At 37.7% G+C, this 25,322-nt stretch overlaps 1 pseudogene; it reads right to left on the bottom strand.

The window, feature by feature from the left end:
• Nucleotides 1-14,597: 14,597 nt before the first annotated feature.
• LOC126587019 (uncharacterized) lies at nucleotides 14,598-15,151 on the bottom strand (annotated as a pseudogene).
• Between the last annotated feature and the right edge of the window lie 10,171 nt (nucleotides 15,152-25,322).

Here is a 25,322-nt window from a genome sequence, read left to right on the forward strand (position 1 = left end):
ACCTGCAAATAAAAAAAAATGCTTAACTTTTCTTCACATCCGAGAGGGCACTCTCAGCAGAGTTTCTCGAAATACTCAACTTTTTTTCCTCCCGATAATACCTCTGCAAACAAGCCATACCAGAGTAAGAGTATCTCATATCATCAGGGTTAAAAGCAAGAGTATCCCATATCATGCTTTTTCCATGTCTTTTCCTTTGGCCTTGTTCTTACCTGCAAAACAAGGAGAAAGAGAGCAATCAGTCAGCACTTGGAATCAAGCTTCCAGTCAGGAATTGACTCCTGGAACCCCTTGCCTGATTACTTACCTAGCATTGCTCTCGAGTACTCATCTTCAACATCTTATGCTTCCAGAGAAGATACCATATATGCCTGAGGAACAGATAGGGCAAGTGAGAAGGATACAAGGAAGCATGTGGAGATAAGCGTAACAGAACACATGCCGATACATCCACTACTTTGTCAACAACAAAAGTATGCCATATCATCAGGGTCGAACGTACTCTAGATTTGAAGGACTTGTTTTGACCCTTAAATTCTTGAGTCGGCCTTATACTTTGGAGGAAACCAGAAAACCTTCCAGCCCAGTTCAAGAATAAGCCTATGGAAAGTTATTTTTTCAAAAGCAAAAGTATCTCATATCATCTCTTCTCCATTTGCTTCTCCTTATCCTTGTTGTTGTTTACGGCACAAGGAGAAGGAGAACAATCAACCAGAAGCCGAAGTCGAACTTCCGATCCAGGTTGCTTGCTTGGAAGTCTGATTGCTTACCTTGTCTGTTACCTCCTTCGGTTAATCTCCTAGCTCGGCGACTTTGGGGACTCCTACTATAGGGTTTGTATCGCACTTGATCAAGCCCGAAACTACAAGTAAGCTTCAAGTGAAATTGATACATTACCTTGTGCATCTTCATCAGTTAAAGATACCACACTTGAATGGAGGAAAAGTACTTCCAGAGAAGATGCCACATCTACATATGAGACAGATAAGGCAAGTGAAAATGATACCACACTTCGGTACTTAGATGTTTCGTGATTACTCAATGACTTAGATCTTACAAGTCCCCAACCGAGGAGCTTCCCTCACTCGGGAACTTAGGGGAGCATTGTTTGTACCATACTTGACCAATCTCGAAACTACTGAGCACCGGTCAACGTTATACCATCAAGGACCCAGAAGAGTTTCCCTCCAACCAGGAGGCCAATCACAACGCGACGCATGTCGACATCAGAAGCCAATCATAGCGCGACACATGTCAACATCAGAAGCCAATCACAACACGACACGTGTCAATGTCAGAATGAAACTAGAAACTCTCTTCTATAAATAGAGATCATTCTCTCACAATATTTCCGAAGGTCATTTGTACTAAATCATTCACTTGTGCTTACTAAAAGAGAGCTTAAACCTATGTACTTTTGTAAACCTGTAATATCCCTCGTTTAAATTAAGAGTGAAGTGTGATTATAATTGTTTTTATACAAAATTTTAGTCTACTTAGTGTTTATTTGTTTAATAGCTTTTAATAATATACTTTTTATTTATTAGATTTCCTATTATTGTTAAAATAATAATAATAATAATAATAATAATAATAATAATAATAATAATAATAATAATAATAAAATAATATTCTACAAAAGAAAGGAAAAGACCATCCTTTCATACTCTTCCTTTCGGTGCGATGGAAACAAGGAAGCTGGGAGGAGGTGGCCTTCCATATCTTAGGAAAAAAAAATCTTCTTTCTTCATACCAAAAATCGGATAGAGATTAGGACACCTTGTGATAAGTCGACCTTTGATTGATCAAATGAGTGTGTCATAGAGAGTTGTTCATCTCCTATTGCACCAAGGAGTGTGTTCAGCAGAGGATGAACTGAGAAGAGACACAGAGGTCTATAAGTAGGAGGTGGATGACCTAGGAAGCTAGGTTTTTATCAGGACTCTGATAGGAGTGAGTAGGATTAGAGAAACTATAAAAGGGGTTGCAGAGAAGTGGGAAAGCATCAGAAATCGAAAAGGGGTAGAGAAATTGAGAGTTAGAGAATGTGATTGTGAAGGAAGGATTCAGAGATTTGAAGGGTAAACTTCTTGTTCCTTGATTATTTAGATTTTTCGAATTTAATTTCCTTAGTTGAATTGAAATTGCCATGAGATATATTTGGAATTCTTAGTTTTAATTAGGGTTTTCTACTGTTCAATGAACTAATCTGAACTTGAATTAGAGTTGGGTAATTCGGATTGGGTGTGTAGATCAAATTTCTTGATCAAGGGTTTGGTTCAAAAAGTCACTTTCTTGTTAATGTTGAGTCATGTTATATTTGGGTGTTGTATACATGATTTATGGATTACTTGGAAATATTTTGGGTTTTATTATATGAATTGGAAGTGTACTGTTATGTAAGTTGCAGAAAATTTCAGAGAAAACTCAAGTTTCTAGTGGTCTTATTTTGCTCTTAATTCATAGGTCTTTATGTGCTCCTTTGGAGAAAACTTTTATTGTGTTGAAAATATTTACGTCCATGATTGTAACCCAATTTTTTCACTCAGTTCCGTTGAGTTTTGGTTGATCAAAACCTTATTCAAACTTGGGTCGCGAGCTGCCAAACAGCAGTAGAAAACTGGGTTTAGTTTTGAAGGTTCGAAAATGAGTCTAAACTTGGTTCAATAGTGCTGTTTTTCTGCAGATTTTGTGAAGATGCAAAGTTCTGTTTTTAGCACACCTAATTTCTTTCCCAGATTCCTTTCTAGTCCTCTTTACTTGATTTGAGTGACATTATTTGAGTTATAAGATTCCAGAATTTATGTACTTTCTTTAGATAATATCAATTTTGTGGTTGAACACTCAGTTTGGTTTCTAATATGTGTTACTTGTGTTTATATTTTTGGTTGTATTTTTGCGTTCCGATTAGGTTCTTCAGAGGAGCAAAATTAATCAAATTCAAGGTAGGGGGTTCTGGGAAACCTTCTATATATATATATATGAATTTAATTATTTCTTACTTAAGTACATATACAAGTTTGATATACATGTTTCTATTGGATATTTGAGTATAATGAATGTTCGAAATGAAATTTGGGTCCATGATGTGGGAGTAAAGTGGGATTGTCGAAAAGAACTTCGGGAATCTAAGGTGGTGACTATTAGTTTTGTGTAGTGGAGCCAAACTCTTAGTAGGTACCAGGTCTCAGGCGAGCCCACGATGCACAGATTCTTTAAGGGTAATTCGGGATTGGAGACGAAGAGTTTAGGCAAGATGACTAACAAAAAGGGGAGTTTGGGGATGTTTAGGGATGGGGGTTAGTTCATATATTTAAACACTCAGGATCAAGTGGTATAAGTACGGAATGGGACGTACAAGGTCTGGGTGTTTAGTTATGTGGATTAACGGGTATAGTTAAGGCACTTGCATTGCATACTTATGCACCATTCTGATTTTGGTTTTAATTCTACTATCTTAATTATACTTTATTATTTTAGTAATGAAGGTATATGTCCCTACTAAGCTTTTTAAGCTCACCCTAACGAAATTTTGCAGGTACAGAACCAGAAACCTAAAAGTCTACTTGCTGTCTGTTGTTTAATTTTGGTAAACCTGTAACAAAATGAAGAACACTTGTCAATTGTTTTACAAACATTAAGAGAACATAAATTGTTTGCCAAGTTAAGTAAGTGTGAGTTCTGGCTGACTTAAGTAATATTTTTAGGACATGTTATTTCAAATAAAGGCATCGCAGTGGACAACTCAAAGGTGGAAGCAGTGTTGAATTGGAATCAACCAAAAAATGTTCATGAGATACGAAGTTTTCTAGGTTTGGCTGGTTATTATAGAAGATTTATTAAAGATTTTTCTCGATTAGCTGCTCCAATGACCAAGTTGACACAAAAAGGAGTTAAATTTGTTTGGACTGATGAGTGTGAAGAATCATTTCAAGAGTTAAAATTTCGATTGACAACCGCTCCTGTGTTAATCATTCCTGAAACAGGAGTTGGCTACATAGTTTACACGGATGCGTCATTACATGGACTAGGATGTGTTTTGATGCAATCAAACAGAATTGTTGCTTATTCTTCTCGTCAACTAAAACCACATGAAAAAAATTATCCAACACATGACCTGGAATTGGCAGCCATTGTTCATGCATTGAAGACATGGAGACATTACTTGTACGAGGAACGATTTGAATTCTATTCGGGTCATAAAAGTTTGAAATACTTATTCACACAGAAAGAGTTAAATCTAAGGCAACGACGATGGATGGAATATTTAGAAGATTATGACTTTGGTTTACATTACCATCTAGGAAAGGCTAATGTTGTGGCAGACGCCTTAAGTAGAAAACCTCAAGGATTTGTGGCTAATTTGTGTTATCAAAAGTCAAAGATGATAGAATGCCTTTATGATTTTGAGTTGCATGTGGGAATACAAGAAGGTTGTGCATATTTATGTAATTTAGTTACCCACCCATCTTTAGTTGGAAGGATTATTGATGCACAACAAACTGATTCTCTATCTCAATCCATTCGAATAAAAATTTCAACTGGAGAGACAATTGAAGGATGGAAACTGCATGCAGACGACGGATTGAAGTATTTGAATAGATTGTACGTACCAAATTTTTCTGATTTTAGACATGACGTTCTTTGGGAAGGTCACTATTCATCTTACACGATCCATCCTGAAGGAACCAAGATGTATCAAGATCTTCGACGTCAGTTTTGGTGGAACGGTATGAAAAGTGATGTAGTGAATTTTGTTGCAAAATGTCTCATTTGTCAGCAAGTAAAAGCCGAACATCAGAAACCATCAGGCTCACTACAGTCGTTACCCATGGCAGAGTGGAAATGGGATCATGTAACAATGGATTTTGTTACAGGTTTACCAAAATCTCCAAAACAACGAGACGCGATATGGGTTATTATGGATCGTCTAACCAAGTCAGCACATTTCTTACCAGTTAAAACCACATATTTTACAGAAGTTCTTGGAAAACTTTATGTTCAAGAGATAGTAAAATTACATGGAATTCCTATTTCGATTGTGTCAGATAGGGATTCTAAATTTACTTCTCAATTATAGGGAAGTTTACAAAAAGCTTTCAGAACAAAACTCAATTTTAGTAGTGCTTTTGATCCACAAACAGATGGGCAGTCAGAAAGAACTATTCAAATTTTGGAGGACATGTTGAGAGCATGCATTTTAGACTTTGGCGGAAGCTGGGAAGATCATTTATCATTAGCAGAGTTCGCTTACAATAATAGTTATCAATCAAGCATTCAGATGGCACCGTATGAAGCATTGTATGGAAGACCTTGCCGATCACCTTTATGTTGGACAGATGTAGGGGAAACTGCATTAATAGGACCCGATTATGTACAAGAGACTACTGAAAAGATCAAATTCATAAGACAACGTCTCTTAACGGCTCAAAGTCGACAAAAAAGTTATGCAGATAGAAGGACAAAGCCCTTAAAGTTTGACGTTGGTGATAATGTATTTCTTAAGGTATCACCACGAAAAAGAATCAAAAGGTTTGGAAAGTTTGGAAAATTATCACCCCGGTTTATTGGACCATTTGAAGTATTGGAAAGAATAGGTGAAGTCGCTTACAAATTAGCACTACCTCCTCAACTTTCAAGCATACATAATGTGTTCCATGTCTCTATGCTTAGAAAATATGAACCAGATCCGTCTCAAGTAATCGACTGGGGAGAACTCACGATGGACGAACAACTATCATTTGAAGATAGGCCGATTCAAATACAAGATCACAAAACGCAACTGCTACGCACAAAAACTATTCCATTAGTTAAGGTTTTATGGCAACATGGCAATGTAGAGGAAGCTACATGGGAGTTAGAGAAGGAAATGCGTATGAAATATCCAGAACTTTTCATTGTTTCGGGTAAGTTTAAATTTTGAGGACGAAATTTCTTTTAAGGAGGGTAGATTGTAATATCCCTCGTTTAAATTAAGAGTGAAGTGTGATTATAATTGTTTTTATACAAAATTTTAGTCTACTTAGTGTTTATTTGTTTAATAGCTTTTAATAATATACTTTTTATTTATTAGATTTCCTATTATTGTTAAAATAATAATAATAATAATAATAATAATAATAATAATAATAATATTCTACAAAAGAAAGGAAAAGACCATCCTTTCATACTCTTCCTTTCGGTGCGATGGAAACAAGGAAGCTGGGAGGAGGTGGCCTTCCATATCTTAGGAAAAAAAAATCTTCTTTCTTCATACCAAAAATCGGATAGAGATTAGGACACCTTGTGATAGGTCGACCTTTGATTGATCAAAGGAGTGTTTCATAGAGAGTTGTTCATCTCCTATTGCACCAAGGAGTGTGTTCAGCAGAGGATGAACTAAGAAGAGACACAAAGGTCTATAAGCAGGAGGTGGATGACCTAGGAAGCTAGGTTTTTATCAGGACTCTGATAGGAGTGAGTAGGATTAGAGAAACTATAAAAGGGGTTGCAGAGAAGTAGGAAAGCATCAGAAATCGAAAAGGGGTAGAGAAATTGAGAGTTAGAGAACGTGATTGTGAAGGAAGGATTCAGAGATTTAAAGGGTAAACTTCTTGTTCCTTGATTATTTAGATTTTTCGAATTTAATTTCCTTAGTTGAATTGAAACTGCCATGAGATATATTTGGAATTCTTAGTTTTAATTAGGGTTTTCTACTGTTCAGTGAACTAATTTGAACTTGAATTAGAGTTGGGTAATTCGGATTGGGTGTGTTGATCAAATTTCTTGATCAAGGGTTTGGTTCAAAAAGTCAATTTCTTGTTAATGTTGAGTCATGTTATATTTGGGTGTTGTATACATGATTTCTGGATTACTTGGAAATATTTTGGGTTTTATTATATGAATTGGAAGTGTACTGTTATGTAAGTTGCAGAAAATTTCAGAGAAAACTCAAGTTTCTAGTGGTCTTATTTTGCTCTTAATTCATAGGTCGTAATGTGCTCCTTTGGAGAAAACTTTTATTGTGTTGAAAATATATATGTCCATGATTGTAACCCAATTGTTTTCACTCAATTCCGTTGAGTTTTGGTTGATCAAAACCTTATTTAAACTTGGGTCGCGAGCTGCCAAACAGCAGCAGAAAACTGGGTTTCCAGTTTCAAGACTGCATTTTTCTTTTAGCATAACTTCCAATTTAGAGCTCCGTTTTCTACAAAATTTATATGCTTTTAAAGTACATAGCACGAACTTCAAAACCCATGTAATATTACACGATTTGGTTTAGTTTTGAATGTTTGAAAATGAGTCTAAACTTGGTTCAATAGTGCTGTTTTTCTGCAGATTTTGTGAAGATGCAAAGTTCTGTTTTTAGCACACCTAATTTCTTTCCCAGATTCCTTTCTAGTCCTCTTTACTTGATTTGAGTGACATTATTTGAGTTATAAGATTCCAGAATTTATGTACTTTCTTTAGATAATATCAATTTTGTGGTTGAACACTTAGTTTGGTTTCTAATATGTGTTACTTGTGTTTATATTTTTGGTTGTATTTTTGCGTTCCGATTAGGTTCTTCAGAGGAGCAAAATTAATCAAATTCAAGGTAGGGGGTTCTGGGAAACCTTCTATATATATATATATATGAATTTAATTATTTCTTGCTTAAGTACATATACAAGTTTGATATACATGTTTCTATTGGATATTTGAGTATAATGAATGTTCGAAATGAAATTTGGGTCCATGATGTGGGAGTAAAGTGGGATTGTCGGAAAGAACTTCGGGAATCTAAGGTGGTGACTATTAGTTTTGTGTAGTTGAGCCAAACTCTTAGTAGGTATCAGGTCTCAGGCGAGCCCACAGTGCACAGATTCTTTAAGGGTAATTTGGGATTGGAGACGAAGAGTTTAGGCAAGATGACTAACAAAAAGGGGAGTTCGGGGATGTTTAGGGATGGGGGTTAGTTCATATATTTAAACACTCAGGATCAAGTGGTATAAGTACGGAATGGGACGTATAAGGTCTGGGTGTTTAGATATGTGGATTAACGGGTATAGTTAAGGCATTTGCATTGCATACTTGTGCACCATTCTGATTTTGGTTTTAATTCTGCTATCTTAATTATACTTTATTATTTTAGTAATGAAGGTATATGTCCCTACTGAGCTTTTTAAGCTCACCCTAACGAAATTTTGCAGGTACAGAACCAGAAACCTAAAAGTCTACTTGCTGTCTGTTGTGTAATTATGTAGAAGAAATAAAAAGATGAGCTTGTTGGCTTTTGCTCTCTTGTTTGAGTAAAGAACTACTTTTGTGTGAACTTTCAGTAGTTCATAAGTTGTAATTTTGGCTGAAACTTTCAATAATGAATCTGTTATTCAGTTAATTTTATTCCAAGCAAGTTATACATGCTTTTATTTCATGTCACATTCTTAATTATATTAGTTAAACTTATAATTAAGGTGTGATTCACGTTCTGAACCAAGGTTTACGTTAATCCTTGGGTTGGGGCGTGACAAAACCCTTCACAATTAATGAGAACTCTTCTACTCCGCGAATGTATCCAATATGGGTGAACCACGTACATCTTGTGTTTGCTTCCCTGTCTCTATCCATTTACATACTTATCCACACCAGTGACCGGAGCAATCTAGCGAAGGTCACAAACTTAACATTTTCTGTTGTACCAAAGTCCCCACTGATTTTGTGCATCAACACAGTTAAATGGTGATGTGGCACATAAATGGGACCCATAAAATTTACGGATTTTTATCATAAATGGTCCTTAAAATTGACCCACACAATCAAGATGGTCCCTGAAATTAAGCGATACTATCAAGATGGTTCCTGAAATTGAAAATCGATTAATGTAGTCCTTGAAAATAGGTGTCGCAAATCAATGTGGTCATTCTGTCACAATTCTATTAATAATTCAGTTAAATGCTGATGTGGCACATAAATGGGACCCATAAAATTTACTGATTTTTATCATAAATGGTCCCTAAAATTGACCCACACAATCAAGATGGTCCCTGAAATTAAGCGTTACTATCAAGATGGTCCCTGAAATTTAAAATCAATTAATGTAGTCCTTGAAAATAGATGTCGCAAATTAATATGATCATGCCGCCACAATTCTGTAAATTTTTTTGTTATGTACTAATGTGGGTTTTATAATTAATTAAATTAGTTGTCTAAATACCTTTTTACATAATGGAATATTTTTTTTCTTATAGTAAGGCCTACTCCGAAGAGAGATCCCTTCCATAAATTCTCAAAGATGTGTGGAAATAGTTTTCAACCAACAATAGACGCACCTCGTGTATAACCTTATTATCTCAAGGCAGACCTCATTGTTCTTTGCATCACCAGACCACCAGGGAAGGGCCGAACAATCTCTCCAAGATTAAGGTTGCAAGGATGTTGTTTGCCTAAATGTTAACGGTAATGTCCCAGAAGTCATTGCCAATCGGCCAGGGTGTCGAAGTGTGTAAAGATGGGTATATTGAGAATTGTTTTTTAGAAAATAAAAGTGAATGAGGTAGAGAAATGTGGATTGAGATCAGAGGTGATTGCAAGATTGGGTTTTTGGGTTGACAACTTTTTTATTAACTATTAAATTATTAAGTGTATTTTCAATTTTTTTTAATTTAATTAGACTTGTATGACCCATTTATGTGTCACATCAACACATATAGAATTTTTGACAAAATTGTGACAGAATGACTACATTGATTTGACACACTTACGGGACTACATTGATCAATTTTCAATTTCAGGGACCATTTTGATGTCGTGGGTCAATTTTAGGGACAATTTTGTTGTTCCGGGTCAATTTCAAGGACCATTTGTAAGAAAAAATGATTTATGGGGCCCGTTTATATGCCACATTAGCACTTAACTGAATTTTTAACAGAATTGTGATGGAATGACCACATTGATTCGTGACACCTATTTTGAGGGACTACATTGATTGATTTTCAATTTCAAGGACCACCTTGATGGTGAGGGTCAATTTCTTGTCTGTCATGTGACTCATGTCCTTTTTGGATTATGTAAGCTTATGGGTTTCTTCTAATAAATTGTGTGGGGTATCTGAAAAACACTCTACATCCATACTAACAGTGCGTAATATTTCAAAAGTGTTTTGAAAGCTATCCAAAATTAGTGTAAATTGGCTTGAAATAGTTCAAACTTGCACCAAGTTCGACTCGTGATTGACTCGTCGAAGCTCAGCTCGTGAAAGAATCAATTCAAGCCTAGTTTCGCTCAGTTAACAAACAAACCAAGCTTGAACATTAGTATGTTCAGCTCGTAAATGACACACCCGACCCTGATATTCTCCAAACACCAGAGAAGGCACGTGATGGCCGACACCCAAAGGTGACGAAGCCATATTAGGATGCATGAGAGAACTTAGATACAATTAACCGACATAAATAAAACTTGTAAATTTAATTATAATGAATATGCAGTTGTGGAATGTGTTTAGAGCATACAACTAATTTGAGATGCTAAAAAGGAATAATATAAAATTGAATGAACAAGGAGATGAGTCCTACATCGAGAGGACTCGAAGATGCCAATGCGGGGGTGCCTTAACACCAGGATTGTACACCTCGATTCTAAGTCCTAAGGGGGCGCAAAACAGAACATGAATGGACAAAGTTTATACATATAAGTAATACTAAAACAGTTATTCAACAAAGTATTATCCCCTAAAGTTTATGAAAACTCAATAGCATAGTATGTAATGGGTTTTCAAAAACCCTAGCATGCCATAAAACCTTTCATAAAACATATTTCATATATAATGTGCTAAGTAGTAGTAGTACAAAAGCGCGTGCACACACACACACACACATATAACTTCATTCGCCCGAAGGACTACATCTCCCAGTCGAAGCCAAATATATATATCTTCCAACCAAAGCCACTACATCACCCGACCGAAGCCAAATATAAGTATCAATTCCCCGTAGGCTCAATCATTCGCCCATAGGCAGTATCATTCGCCCATAAGCAGTATCATTCACCCATAGGCAGTATCATTCACCTGTAGGCAGTATCATTCGCCCATAGGTAGTATCATTCACCCATAGGCCCTACATCACTCGACCAATGCCAATTAATGATTTCATTCGCTTGTAGGCAGGACCATTCGTCCGTAAGCAGATCATATGAATAACCACTAAGTAAGCACATAAAAACATTAACATAATATTTCTAATATATATCTTAAATCAGAGCTCAGTAACTAAAACGTCATATCGTTAAACCACGTTCATAAATGGGTATATAGTCATCAATCATATATACCACAAAGAACTTAAAGTCGATAAAGCATGATAATTCATAAAGCATGAAACCAATTTACTCATAAATGTTTCATAAAACGTAGTCATAAAATCATATTTTTCATGTATCCATTTCTAATAGTAAAATCATGCATTTTAAAAGGGGTCCACTCATAGATACTTCACTGTCGAAGAGCCATGCAAACAAGAGATGACGGAAACGCTATACACAATTGCACCTAAGCACATAAAGGTACCAATTAATAAAACTATACTAAAATGGTTGAATTTTGGGAAACAGACGCCATAAACAAATTCAGGACGTCGAAAAACATAACGGTCGAGGGGTTTTAGGCCAATTCTGATTTAGGCTTGGGTTAGGTTTAGGTGGGTTAGGCTTGGGCTTAGCGAATTGGGCTTGGTTACATAGGTCCAAGGTTTGGGCCAAATTAGAGGATTGGGCTGGGTTCTGCGGGTCGGTTTGACCCATTTCCAGGCCGGGTTGGCCAATTTTGACGAAGAGGAAAGCCGGAGCTTTCCAAGCTCCGTTCAACCCCAAAACTTAATCAAAACACATCATGCAAAATACCAAAATGAAGCCCAAAGAACAAGGAAGAGATTCGTACCAATGAGAGGTCAAGAGGTGGCTAGAGTTAGCCAGAAAAAGGCTTGGAAGTCACGACATTTTTGCCAAAATCTGGGTTTCAAAATATTCTTCGTTCTTATGTGATTCCTTGGTTCACAAGGCAAACATAGGTTATAAACTAAACTACAATGATGAAAAGTGAGGATCTAAGGTGTCCTGAAACTTACCCCACGTTGGGAAAAATAGAGAACTGGCCGGGAGTTCATCGGGGAGAACCCAAAATAGTGAACTTCATCACTGTCGGAGCTCCACAATCTGGGCCTAGGGTCGAGACAGCGAGGTTCAGATGTTGGCCGTGTTGCCGTCGATGTTGTTGTTGCTTGTGTGTCATGCGTGTAAGGTGCTCGGGGGAGGAAACGATGCAGCGAGGGAGAGAGAAAGTTGTGAGGGGAAAGAGAAAGATCCGAGAGCTTTTAAGATTGAAGGTGACGCGAGGCAAGCATAACACGCCCAACCCCGATATTCCCCGAACACCAAGGCAAGCACGTGTTGGCCGACACTCGAAGGTGACGAAGCCATATTAGGATGCATGGGAACAATGAATATAACTAAAATAGTAGAAATTTAAATACAATAATTAGGCAATTGAGGAACGTGTTCAGAGCATAGAACTTGTTGATGCACAAAACCGAAGGTCTTGTTACAACATAAATCTGACCGTGAATCTGCATGAAAGTAAATAACACAAGATGTATCGTGATTCACCCCAATGTTTAAGCTACGTCCACATAGTGATATTGTATTTCTCTGAGAGGATTGTGAGGGAGAGAACCTATGTAATGTGAGAGGGGATGTGAGAGGGTGAGAGGGCTTCAGGCCTAAGAGTTGGCCTCCCCTATTGTGAGGGTGAGGAGTCCCTTTTATAGAATAAGGGCTCCTCACTTATTACATATTTGCCTCTTCCTTTATTACATAATTACATTTGAGTCCTCCGAGTATTTACACGAGATCTAAATACGGATGCCCTAAGTATGGTATAAACAGTAGTCCCCCAAGTCTTCAGTCAAGAGAGTCTTTTGGCTGGAGACTTGAAATTCAGTCCATGTGTAGGCCGAAGTAACTAGATGTCATCTAGAACTGATACACGATATGAGGCGGTGCCCAATCTGAAATGATGCTCAACTATAAGTAGCACATGTTGCGAGGCTGCTCTGCTTATGGCTTATGTTGCCTTGGTTGGCTCGGCTTGTGCCGTTTGAAGGTGAGGGAGTCCCTTTTATAGAATAAATGATCGCTCATCAATACATAAATATGGGCTAAAGTTGATGCTTGAGGCAAAGCGGTTGCTCAGTTGGCGGCAATGCTCTCTAATGAAGGTGAGGGAGTCCCTTTTATAAAATAAGGGCTCGCTTCTCAGTACATGAATAATGGGTGCTCTCTAATGAAAGTGAGGAGTCCCTTTTATAGAATAAGGGCTCGCTCCTTAATACATAAATAATGGGCTAAGTCCCCCAAGTATTTTTCATGAGGCCCAGTTGAGGCCCAATATATGGTACATAGTGTAGTCCCTCAAGTCTTTGGTCAATAGAGTCTGTTGGCTGAAGACTTCAAATTGAATCCATGTATGGGCCGAAGTGGCGGTAAAGCTTTGCAAGTCTTTGTAGGTAAAGCTTTGCAAGTGAAGCTTTGAAGCTGGAGGTCTGTAAATGAAGCTTTTGAAGCTAGAGCTTTTGTAAATGAAGTTTTTGAAGCTAGAGCTCTGTAAATGAAGCTTTTGAAGCTAGAGCTTTTGTAAATGAAGCTTTTGAAGCCAGAGCTCTGTAAATGAAGCTTTTGAAGCTGATTGACATGAGTGATGCTCATGAATGTTTATGTTGATTGACATGAGTGATGCCCATGAATGTTGACATGAGTGATGCTTATGAATGTTTATGTATGATTGATATAAGTAATGCTCATGAATGTTTATGTATGATTGACATGAGTAATGCTCATGTATAATTTGAAGTACTGGGCGTACTTTTGATCACTTGGTTGGTGATAATAGCGGCAGGCTGCCGAATAATTTGGAGTACTAGGTGTACTTTTGATCACCTGGTTGGCGATAATAGCGGCGGGATGCCGAATAATTTTTTGTAGTACTGACGTACTTTTGGTCACCTAATTGGTGCTATTTTGGGCTCATGGCCTTCGCCCTCCACACAACATTCCAGCCCATTTATTTTGGGCTTGCCTTTTTTTTTATTACCCTCTGATGGGGTTTATACATATGTCTTCGAAAAATAAGAAAAATAAATTACATTGTTCAAAAAATAAAATCGACCCCCTCTGCTCAATGGGTCATGCCCATAATTCCCTTTTCTGCATGCCATCACCACCGCAATTATGTCTGCTCTTTTTATCTTCTTTTGCTTTTTGCTTTTCTTTTTTTTTCTTTTTTTTTAGAAAATGGGAACCTGCATGATGAAAGTGTGGGCATCTTCTTGGTGGTCGACACCCTTATTATCAGGCTGAGGTTGTGATGGTGAAAGTCTCACTAAGTATCTTTTGGTACACTTTTTCAAAGCATGCTCCTTTGCAAATTTTGCATGCTTGCTTTACAGCAAACACACCCATGGTTTTTTTTTTTTTTTTTTTGGCGGGTGGTCGACAAAAACAAAAGTAGCTTCTGCTTTACAGTAAATACATCTATAACTTTTCTTGGGTGGTCGATAAAAGCAATCCCTGTGGGTGGTCAGTTACCTGATCGGAGTACCGGGATTGTAGAGCGGGTTCTTCACAACATACTTGACATACAAGTTGTAAATGTACTTCAGAGATTCCCTCAAGTCACTAGTTCTAGGATGTGTAACCAATATAATCTTAATGCCAGAAGGGGACTCCATGAAAGTGAGCTTGTATGTGTTGGTGCGGAAGCTGTGGAAGGGGCAGCCCTAGCCGGAGAGCTGAGGGACGACGAGGTTGGCCTTGTCCGGCGTGGTGGGGTCCATCTTGGCGGTTAGGGACTTGAGGGAGAAGAGGAGCCCGAACATCAGCTTGTGATCCTGCTGCTGGTTCAGGGTGTGGAGCAGTCGATTTCACTCGCGGTAGAGCAGGTAGACGCCGTTACGGTTGAATACGTAGATCATGTGCCCGTTGTTCCCCGACACCGTCGACGCCGGCAGCGACGGGCTTATCTCCGTTCCTCCTAAGAATTGCATTTCTCGGGGATATTCAGTTTCGCCGGATTTCAAATTTCAAAATCAGAATCTGATCGGACTGGTTGATCATATTTTTCGAACTCGCCGTCGCACTTGCAAACCTAAGAAATAGAAAAAATGATCAGATTTTAGAGAGCACGATAGTGATACTACAAAACTTACAAGTAGCAGGAAACCATCAGATCGATCCGACCCAAGAGAACCTTTGGTTGGCTATGGCTGAGCAGGTGTATCCTTCTGTGCTCGAAACTTGAGCTTGTGCATGGCAGAGTAGGTGGTGGCAGCTGAGAAAGAAGAAGCAGAGCAGGGCGGAGGAGACCTTCAGAGTTTTGGTTCTCATATTTTCTGGTTTTTTTTTTTTGAACGACTACTCTTCGAGCACCTCGACTTTGCCATAGCCCTTGAAGGACTTAATGGAGTCTATTTCTGAATCTCTAATACTATTCTTCTCCGCTTTTCTGTTTTTGGCTTGCTGGGTTTTTGCAGATTAACGGCGGAGGTGAAAAATTGAGAGAGAACCGACATTGCTTTTCGTGTCGTTTCCCACAGACGGCACCAAATGTTGATGCACAAAACCGGAGGTCTTGTTACAACATAAATCCGACCGTGAATCTGCATGAAAGTAAATAACACAAGATGTATCGTGGTTCACCCCAATGTTTGGGCTACGTCCACACTGATATTGTATTTCTCTAAGAGGATTGTGAGGGAGAGAACTTCTGTAATGTGAGAGGGGATGTGAGAGGGTGAGCGGGCTTTAGGCCTAAGGGTTGGCCTCCCCTATTGTGAGGGTGAGGAGTCCCTTTTATAGAATAAGGGCTCCTCACTTATTACATATTTGCCCCTTCCTTTATTACATAATTACATTTGAGTCCTCCGAGTATTTATACGAGATCTAAATACGGAGGCTCTAAGTATGGTATAAACAGAACTAAACTAGAATACTAAAAGAAACAATATAAAATTGAATGAACAAAGAGATGGGTCCTACACCTAGATGACTTGAATATGCCGATGCGGAGTGCCTTGACGTCGGGATTATACGCCTCGATTCCGAGTCCTGAGGAGGCGCAAAACAAACATGAGTGGACAAAGTTGATATACATAATAGTAAAACTATTATTCAACATACTAACCCCCAAAGTTTATAAAAACATCAATAGTATAATATGTAAAAGGTTTTCAAAAAACCCTAGCATGCCATAAAACCTTTCATGTAACATATCTCGTATATAGTGTGCTAACTAGTGGTATCAGTATCGGTATCTCTCGGCCCGAAGCCAGTACATAGATTTTTCGGCCCAAAGCCATTTACATATACCTCCTGCCAACCACATATCTCCCTCGCCCGTAGGCAGAACAGTGACCACTAGATACGCACAAAATCATTGAACATAGTCTTTCCAAAAATAGGTACATATATCTCAAAACATCTTTATAGTATAAAGTCATCCATCATCTAGACTATAAAGAAGTGTGTAAAAGCATGTTCATAAATAGTATATAGTCATCCATCATATATACTACAAAGAACATTAGTTCGATAAAATATGGTAATTCAAAATATTCTCGGTAAGTATAATATCTCATAAAACGTAATCATTAAGTCATGTTTTTCATGTATGCATTTCTACTATTAAAACATGCATTTTAGAAGGGGTCCACTCACAGATACTCCGTCATCAAAGAGCCGTACGAAATAGGAATGACGGAATTACCGCTAATATTCGCACCTAAGCACATAAAGTGTAACAAAACTATACTCAAACGATTAAATTTCAGAAAATGGACTTCATAAACGGGTCCAGGATGTTGAAATTAGCCTAGGAGTGGTCTCGGACGAAACCCGACAAGAAAAAAAGTCAACGAAAGTTAACGTTGATTGTAGACAGGTCAAAGTCAAAGTCAACAGTTAGCGTTGATCGGGTCAACGGGTCTGGGTCGAGTCAAGTCAATCAGGTCAAAGGGTTTGGGTCAACCAGGTTAGGCCTAAAGGGTTTGGGTCCAATGGGTTTAGCGGGCCTAAGGCCCGAGTTGGCACGACCCTAAGGGCCAGGGTTCTCAAGGACTTGGGCTTGGCAAGGGTTTGGGCTCAGTAGCCCGTTTCTTGTTGAGGAAGAAGGCCAAAGCCTCCCGTACTCCGGTCGACAACAAAACTAACACCCTAGGGTACGATTTAACCATGAAATTAAAGGTGGAGGTGACAGATAAAGGTTCCTTACCTTTGATTACCGTGAAATGGATGGAATCAGCCGAAGATTCGAGCTTGACTCCACAGCTCGCTAAGGGTTTTCCCTATGTTCCATAGAGGCGAGGAATGAGAGATAGTGTAGCATGGTGGTGAGTGTGGTGGTGTCGTCGTTGATGGTCTTCCTCGTTGTTGGGTGTAGGTACACCGGGGAGAGAGAGTGCGAAAGAGAAAGGTGAGTGAGTGAGTGAGAGGGATAGAGAGCTAAGAGAGAGGTCGGGGGAAAGAATGAAAGAATAAGAGATATGGGTGGGGGTCTGCCACGTGGTAGCAAGGGGAGAGGGTGAAAGCTTGGGGCCGGGGGAACCAAATCCAAAGGTGGGCCCCTTGGCCACACCTATTAATGCCCTCAAAGCAATATTTTAAACCAAATGAAACCCAACCAAAGTGAAAATACGAAAATACCCTTATGTTCCATAAAATTTAGGACGGGTTGTCATAAGGCAAGGAAGAAGAGAGGTCGGGGGACCAAAAAGAGAATGGGCCCCACCAACTCACCATTTAAGACCCAAAAGCAACATTCCAAAGTATCTTTCATGTGTGAAAATACCAAATTGCCCTCGTTCCAAAATCCATAAATAAATTCAAGACAGGTTGTTACAGTAAAGCTCGTGGGCAGCTCAAAATTTTTTACGAGGCATGTCTAAGTAGGCATGAGCTCAGCTCGGTCGTTCAAGTTTGCCAGTAATAATATTCAAAAAATTACATGATAGTTTAATAGGTTTCTGCCTTTTTGTGGGACTTGCTAAAAAAAAATTCTACTACATGTTGATGAAGATTTGTGCAAGATGTCTTACTTGTAACAAAGATGATGTGTTGTCATTTTGCTTTAAAGCAGTGTATCCTCCTGTTTTTTTTACTTCTAAAACTATATGCATGATGGCCTAGTATTAATGTATCCATCCATTGGGTTCAAAAGAAACTACATGCCTGTTTTAAAATTTTGTGTGCGTTGTTTTTTTTTTTTTTTTTTTTTTGAACAGGTGTGCGTTGTTTATGTTTTATATATTCATATTGTTGAAGTGCTCTGCCAAGTGGTAAAAAAATTTACACAATGAAACTAACTTATTATAAATAAAAAATAGCTCGTAGCAGCTCGAGGTTGATATCAAGCTTTAACTTTTTAATCTCGCTCGAGCACGGCTCTTATAAGAAGAAATTCAAGCTAAAATCGACCTCGAAAAAAATTACGAAAAATGATCCTCGCCGGATTTTTTCCTAGGGATCTTGCGATCGTGACCGTTCATCTTACATCGTACAGTCAGAAATCATTTCAAAATTTAAAATTTAAAATTAAATATAAATAGTACCTAACAAAAACTGACCGCACGATGTACGATGAACAATCACGATTGCGGGACTCCTAGGATCCCTAGAAAAGGATATGGCGAGGATCCTTTTCCAAAAATTACACAGTTCAAACTTAAGCATAATAATTAGGATGTTATGATGCCATTTGTACAAGACAATAAGTCTGGAGCAAGAGAGCACGCTGGGGACTTTGTTGTTGCTTTGCATGCGACTGAGATGACTTCTACAACTACTAGACCTACTATGGGAATACTGAGTCCTGGGAAGCGTATCCAAGAGGAAAATGCCGAGGAGGCGGGTCCATCTACTTATCTTGACGAGTTAGATTAATGAAAGGTATGGTGTGGAACTGTAGGGATATGGGAAGACCATAGTTCATATCTAATTTCAATTATCTTTGTAGTTTGTCTAAGTTAGATTTCTTTTGCTTTGTTGAAACCAAGTCCGCTGTGGAGAAAACCCTTACTAGTTATTTTGTGAGACATTTTGATCAGTTTTTTGGATGTAACCCCGAGGGGAGGTCCGAGGGAGTATTTCTATGTTGGAACTCTAGCATGTTAGATGTTAATGTTATCTCTGCTTCTTCACATTTTATTCATGCTTCTATTAAGGATGTGGTGCTGAATGTTGAATTTTTACTACTTTTGTTTACGTTTACCCTCAGAAAACCCTTCAAGAGAGTATGTGGCAGGAGTTACTTACCGTCAACCCTGGTCATAAGCCTTGGATGATGGTAGGGGATTTTAACTATATCATAAACACTCAGGAAAAGTTTGAGGGGGGGTAATCGAAATAACAATTGCTATATGACAAATTTGTGAATTTTTTTAACAAAATTGGTCTTTTTTCTTTACATGCATATGGGGTTCCTTTTACTTAGACTAACAACCATAAAGATGAAACTCTCATTTTTGAGAGACTTGATAGAGTAGTAGCAAACTCCTACTGGCTTGAAGCCTATCCTAACTATTTCCTTCATAACTATCATATTCTGGGTTTTGACCATAGTCCTATTTTCTTGGATACGGTCGGACCTCATGTTAGTCAGAGCAGGAAGACCTTTAAGTTTAAAGCTAAGTAGAATTTACATCTATATTTTAAAATTTTTGTGGAGGAGACTTGGAGCTACGATGAGAGATTATCCCCAATGGACTGTTTTAGGGGTTGTTTAGGTAAGTTTTCTTTCCTTGTGAGAAATTGGAATCGCGTGGTGTTTGGGTCAGTTAAAGAAAGAAAATAGAGGCTCCTAAATGATCTTAGCAAAATCCAACAAGAAATTATGAATTGAATAGCAATGCTAATGTTTATAATACTCTACAAGATAAAATTCAACTAGAAGTGCAAACAAATGATCAACTCTCTCGAGTTCTCAAGGAGGAAAAAGTAATGTGGGCTCAAAAAGCTAAAGCCAACTGGCTTAAAAATGGTGACAAAAATACAAATTTCTTTCAATTGAGTGCAACGATAAGGAAAAAACGGAATGAAATCAACAAAATTCGAGATGGCAATGAATTTTGTTAATGAATTTAAAATGAGATTTGCACGAGGGCAAAATCCTTCCATTGACCAGATTAAGTTGGTTACTCACATCATTGAACCCTATATAACAAGTGAACAAAATTGTAAACTAAATGTTATTCCCAAGGATAGTGAGATCTGGAATGCTATTAAAAGTATTAGAGCTCTTAAAGCCCCAGGTCCTGATGGGATCCATGCTAGCTTTTATCATGAGTGTTGGAGTATGGTTGGACCTTTTGTATGCAACATGGTCAATGATTGTTTTGTTAATTGTACTAACCTCCATTTGATTAACCATACAAATATTGCTTTAATCCCGAAAGTGGAGTTCCCAGATACTGTAAATAATTATTGTCCAATAAGTCTTTGCAATGTGAGCTATAAAATCATAACTAAGGTTTTATGTGCCAGGTTAAAATCCATTATTCCTATTTGCATATCCCTTGACCAAGGAGCGTTTACACCGGGAAGATCTATTCAAGATAATATTTTAATTGCTATGAACTATTCACAAGTTTTAACAGGAAGAAGGGAAGAACAGGGGATCTTGCCATTAAGCTTGACTTGGAAAAGGCTTATGATTTACTTAACTAGGATTACATCAAGTCTGTTTTGGAAAGTTTTGGATTTTGTCAAAGGTGGGTTAACCTAGTGATGGAGTGTATTTCCTCGACATCTTTTTCTATCAATATTAATGGTGAACCTCATGGATATTTTAATGCAATCAGAGGTATAAGACATGGTGACCCTCTTTCTCCGTACATTTTCATCCTTTGTATAGAACCTTTAATCAGACAATTAAATGCCTTAGCAACTGTTCCTAAATCTCATATTGGTTTACTCACCTCTCCATTTGGCTATAAAGTTTCAAATCTTATTTTTGCGGATGACTGTCTCATTTTTATTAAAACTACTACTAAGGGTGCTAGAAATGCTATGGATGTTCTAAGTAAGTTTGCCACTGCTTCGAGGCAGCAAATTAATTTTAATAAATCTTCTCTTTATTTGTCTTCAAATACTAATAGCCAAACTAGAAATGAGATTGTAAATATTCTTCACATTCAGCATAAATCTACCATTGGAAAATATTTTGGAATTCACATTGTTTTTTGGAAGGATCCTTTGAATGGAAGTGAGCTGATTGGAAGAGTGAAGCAGAAATTAGCTAGTTGGAATGCTAATTCTCTATATAAGGCGGGAAGGCACACTCTTAGGTATGCCTAATCATATAATGTCTTGTTTCAAGTGCCCTAAGAAGTTAACTAATCAGCTAAATAAAGACTCCAGACAATTTTTTTGGGGTAATACCCATAAGTTCAATCTAGTAAGTTGGAAGGAAGTCTGTAGACCTAAACAAGCGGGTGGCTTAGGTATTAGAAACATTGATCACTTCAATAGAGCTTGCCTTGCTAAGTTGGGATGGAAAGTTTTATTTGATAAGGATAACTGGTGGGCAAATATAGTTAGAAGGAAATACCTTTTTGGATAGTAAAGTAAAGCAACATCATTCGGTTGCTTGGAAAGGAATACTGGGATCAAGGGATATAATTTCAAAGGATATGCGATGGGTGGTCGGTGATGGCAAGGACATCTTGTTCTGGACCCACAACTGAGTTTTTCCTCACCCCATTTTTCATCTTATACCAAAAAACCAATTCCATTGTATTAAGTGGGATATAAAAGTTGCTGAGTTTATAGTTAATGGTCAGTGGGATAGAAACAAGCTTGAGAATGTTATAAATACTAATATTGTTAATAAGATTTGTGACATTCCTCTTCCTATTAATAGTACCACAGACTCTGCTACCAAGTCGAGAATTTAAATACATCCCCAACACAAATGCTGATTAATAAGATCCGGAAGCAGACTCTGCCTCCTAAGGTTAAATTATTTGCCTGGTCTCTTGTCAAAGGAAGGTTACAAACCAGTAAACGTCTCAGCAAGTTTTTACCCAATATAACTAATCAATGCCCAATGTGCCATAATCATGAGGAAGACCAGGACCATCTTTTTCTTCACTGCCAGTACGCTGTGCAAGTCTGGACCTGTTCAAATGAACCTTATTTTTGCAATATTGCAAATAATCCTAAGGTAAATGAGTGGCTAAGTACCTTGCCACATGATGGGAAAAATGAAGTTAGCTGTTTAAGTAAAGCTTTGTCCATTTGCTAGAAAATCTGGAATGATAGAAATGCAAGTATATTAAAAAATGAGAATCATATACTATACCGGTCTGTTATTCGCACCCTGACAATGTCTAAAGAGTACTTTCAAGAGAATACTAGTCATGAAAAGAACCCTGAGGCTGTCAAGATAATTTGATTAAGTGGCAGCTCCCTCCACCTAACTATGTTAAAATAAACTTTAATGGATCGGTTTCACACTCTTTGGCTGCTTGAGGCTTCGTGGTTAGGGATTGGGATAATAAACCTATCCTTGCTGGTGCGATGAAATTCGGCTATGTGAGCATCAATGTTTCCAAGGCTTTGGCTCTCCGTGAAGCGCTGATCTGGGAAAACAGAAGGAATTGGAAACATGTCTTGGTGGAAGGCGACTCAAAGCTTGTCTTGGATGCTATTTGTGGAGCTTGTGATGTGCCCTGGAACCATAGATTTAAATATCGATATTATCGGCGAAATATCGCCGATAATATCGATTTTTCGGGGAATGGATATTTAAATAGGTATCCGTGTGATTTTCGTCAAAATATCGCGATATTTTGGAAATATCGCGACATTTTTTGGAACTGTGCAATCGGACTCCGAGAAGAACGCCGGAGATGGTGTGCCTATTCCCGAGCCGATTTCGTCCCAAAAACCTTGCAAAAACACGATTTTTAACATCAATTTCACATATAAACTTCAGATTTCACGCATGCAAGAGGTAATCAACATAGGGTTTAGTCGGATCTCACCTGAAAACTTGGGTGTGCCTGGGTGTGGGTGCGATCGGGGAAGCCGAGCTTCCTCTGCGCGTCGCCGTGCTTCCCAGAGACGGAGGAGAGGGAGGGAGAGGGAGGGAGGGTGGTGGAGATGCTGCGCTGGCATCGGGGTGGACGAATTTGGGTGTGCCTGGGTGTGGGTGCGATCGGGGAAGCCGAGCTTCCTTTGCGCGTCGCCGTGCTTCCCAGAGACGGAGGAGAGGGAGGGAGAGTTCAGGAGGGTGAGAGTTCAGGAGGAGAGGGAAGGAGAGTTTAGGGGAGGGAGAGTTCGAGAGAGAGATAGAGTTGAGAACTCTGAGAGAGTGAGGGGTCCGAGAGGGACTCGGGAAAAGAGAGAGAGATAGGGTGAGGGTTAGTGGGCTGCCACGTGGCAGCGTGACAGAGAGTGAGAATCAAGATGAAGGGTCCAGATTAGATTAGGATAAAGGACTCAATTGCACAATTTATATAATTTCAGAAAAAGAGTGAAAATATAAATTAATCTGGGGGTCTAGATTATATTAGGATAAAGGACTCAATTTCAGGGAAAAAGTGAAAATATATAATTTCAGGGAAATAGTAGAAGTTGTATTTATTGGTTAGGCATATGGAAATGCAAAAAATTGTTTTTCTAATGATTCTAATCAATTTCAAGAAAAATAATGAATTTATAAGGGTAAGATGAGTCTATAAAAGTGATATAATGAGTCTATAAGAGTGTCGGTCAGTTAGACAATTTAGATTTTTTTAATCATTTTTGCCAATTGGCTTGTTATCGCCTTTTTTTATTATCAAATTGGATTATTATTCATTAAATTGGATTATTATCAAATTGGATTATTATTCATCACCATGTTTTATATTAGGATTATTTTTTTATGAAATTGGATTATTATTCATTAAATTGGATTATTATGAAATTGGATTATTATTCATTAAATTGGATAACTACTCTTCACAATACACTCACTATACACATAGAGATGATGAAGATAGTGAAAATTTTGAACCTCATAGGAACTCTATGTGGTACTAAGTCACTTATGTATCTTACCATGCAATGTATAAAGTGTAAAATATTGTACTAATTCATTATATATAAATGATTATGGTGTGTTTAGACTTCTTTCATTAATTACTACATATTTTCTACACTCACAATGTTTGTCAGCTCGCTATATAATCAACTTGATAATGTTAAATCCATCATGCAATGCATTTCTTTCCAATTTTTTGTGATAAACTAATAGATAATTGACTAAATAAACATCCTACAAAGTTTCAATAAAAATTTCCAAGTTTTTCTTACAATTTCCGTGGTTTCCATGTAATTTTTATCGATATCGATATTTTACCGATATTTCCATCGATATTTCCGTGTTTTCGGACTACCGATATTACCGATATTTTCTTCCTTGCCTGGAACCTAAAACCTATTGTTGAGGACATCAGGTGGTGTGCCAACAACTTTCAGGACATTAGATGGAACCACATCTTCAGGGAGGCAAACTTCATAGAGGATGCTTTGGCGTCTATTGGTCTTAATAGTTTGAATCTTTGTATTTGGGATGCTTGTCTCCCTATGGATGCTCACCTGGCTTTTCAATTTGACTGTATTAGTACTGGCTATGTAAAAGGTTTTTCACTATAATATTTTCTTTTTCTATCAAAAAAAAAATATTCAATTCGGCTCGGCTGGCTTACAGCCCTTTTCAAAGCTTTTAGGTATGTAACCCGTTCAAGTTCATCATCATATCAATTCATAGGTCATTAAAATAATACCAAAACTTAACTTGTACCTTTTGGTGGCTCAGAAGAGTCAAGAAAGTGGTGGTTCTATAATAATACTAGAATTTTTATAAGCATGCATCTATAAATAATTTGGAAAAGATCACTCTCTAATGTTTTTGTAAAAGCTATTATTGACGTTTCAAAATCGTAGTTTTGTATTATTTGTTAAAATATATAAAAGAGTGATGACTGTAAAAGTTGTTATTGACGTTTCAAAATCGTACTTTTGTACTACTTGTTAAAATATATAAAAAAGTGATGATCATGGTAGAATGCTGATAACTTCTTCTTTTTTTTCACAAGGACGGTAAAATCAATCTTTGAGCCCTACCACATAACGCAATTTCCATAATATTTTAGTGGATTTCCATTGAATTCTTTTCATATAAAAGATTTAATTAGAAAATATTGAGCTCCAGATTACTTTTCACTTTGTAGCCGAAGCATGTAAGACTGTCTCTTCAAATGTGCTTG

The sequence above is a fragment of the Malus sylvestris genome, chromosome 10, assembly GCF_916048215.2.
Source record: "Malus sylvestris chromosome 10, drMalSylv7.2, whole genome shotgun sequence".
In the NCBI taxonomy this organism is placed as follows: domain Eukaryota; kingdom Viridiplantae; phylum Streptophyta; class Magnoliopsida; order Rosales; family Rosaceae; genus Malus; species Malus sylvestris.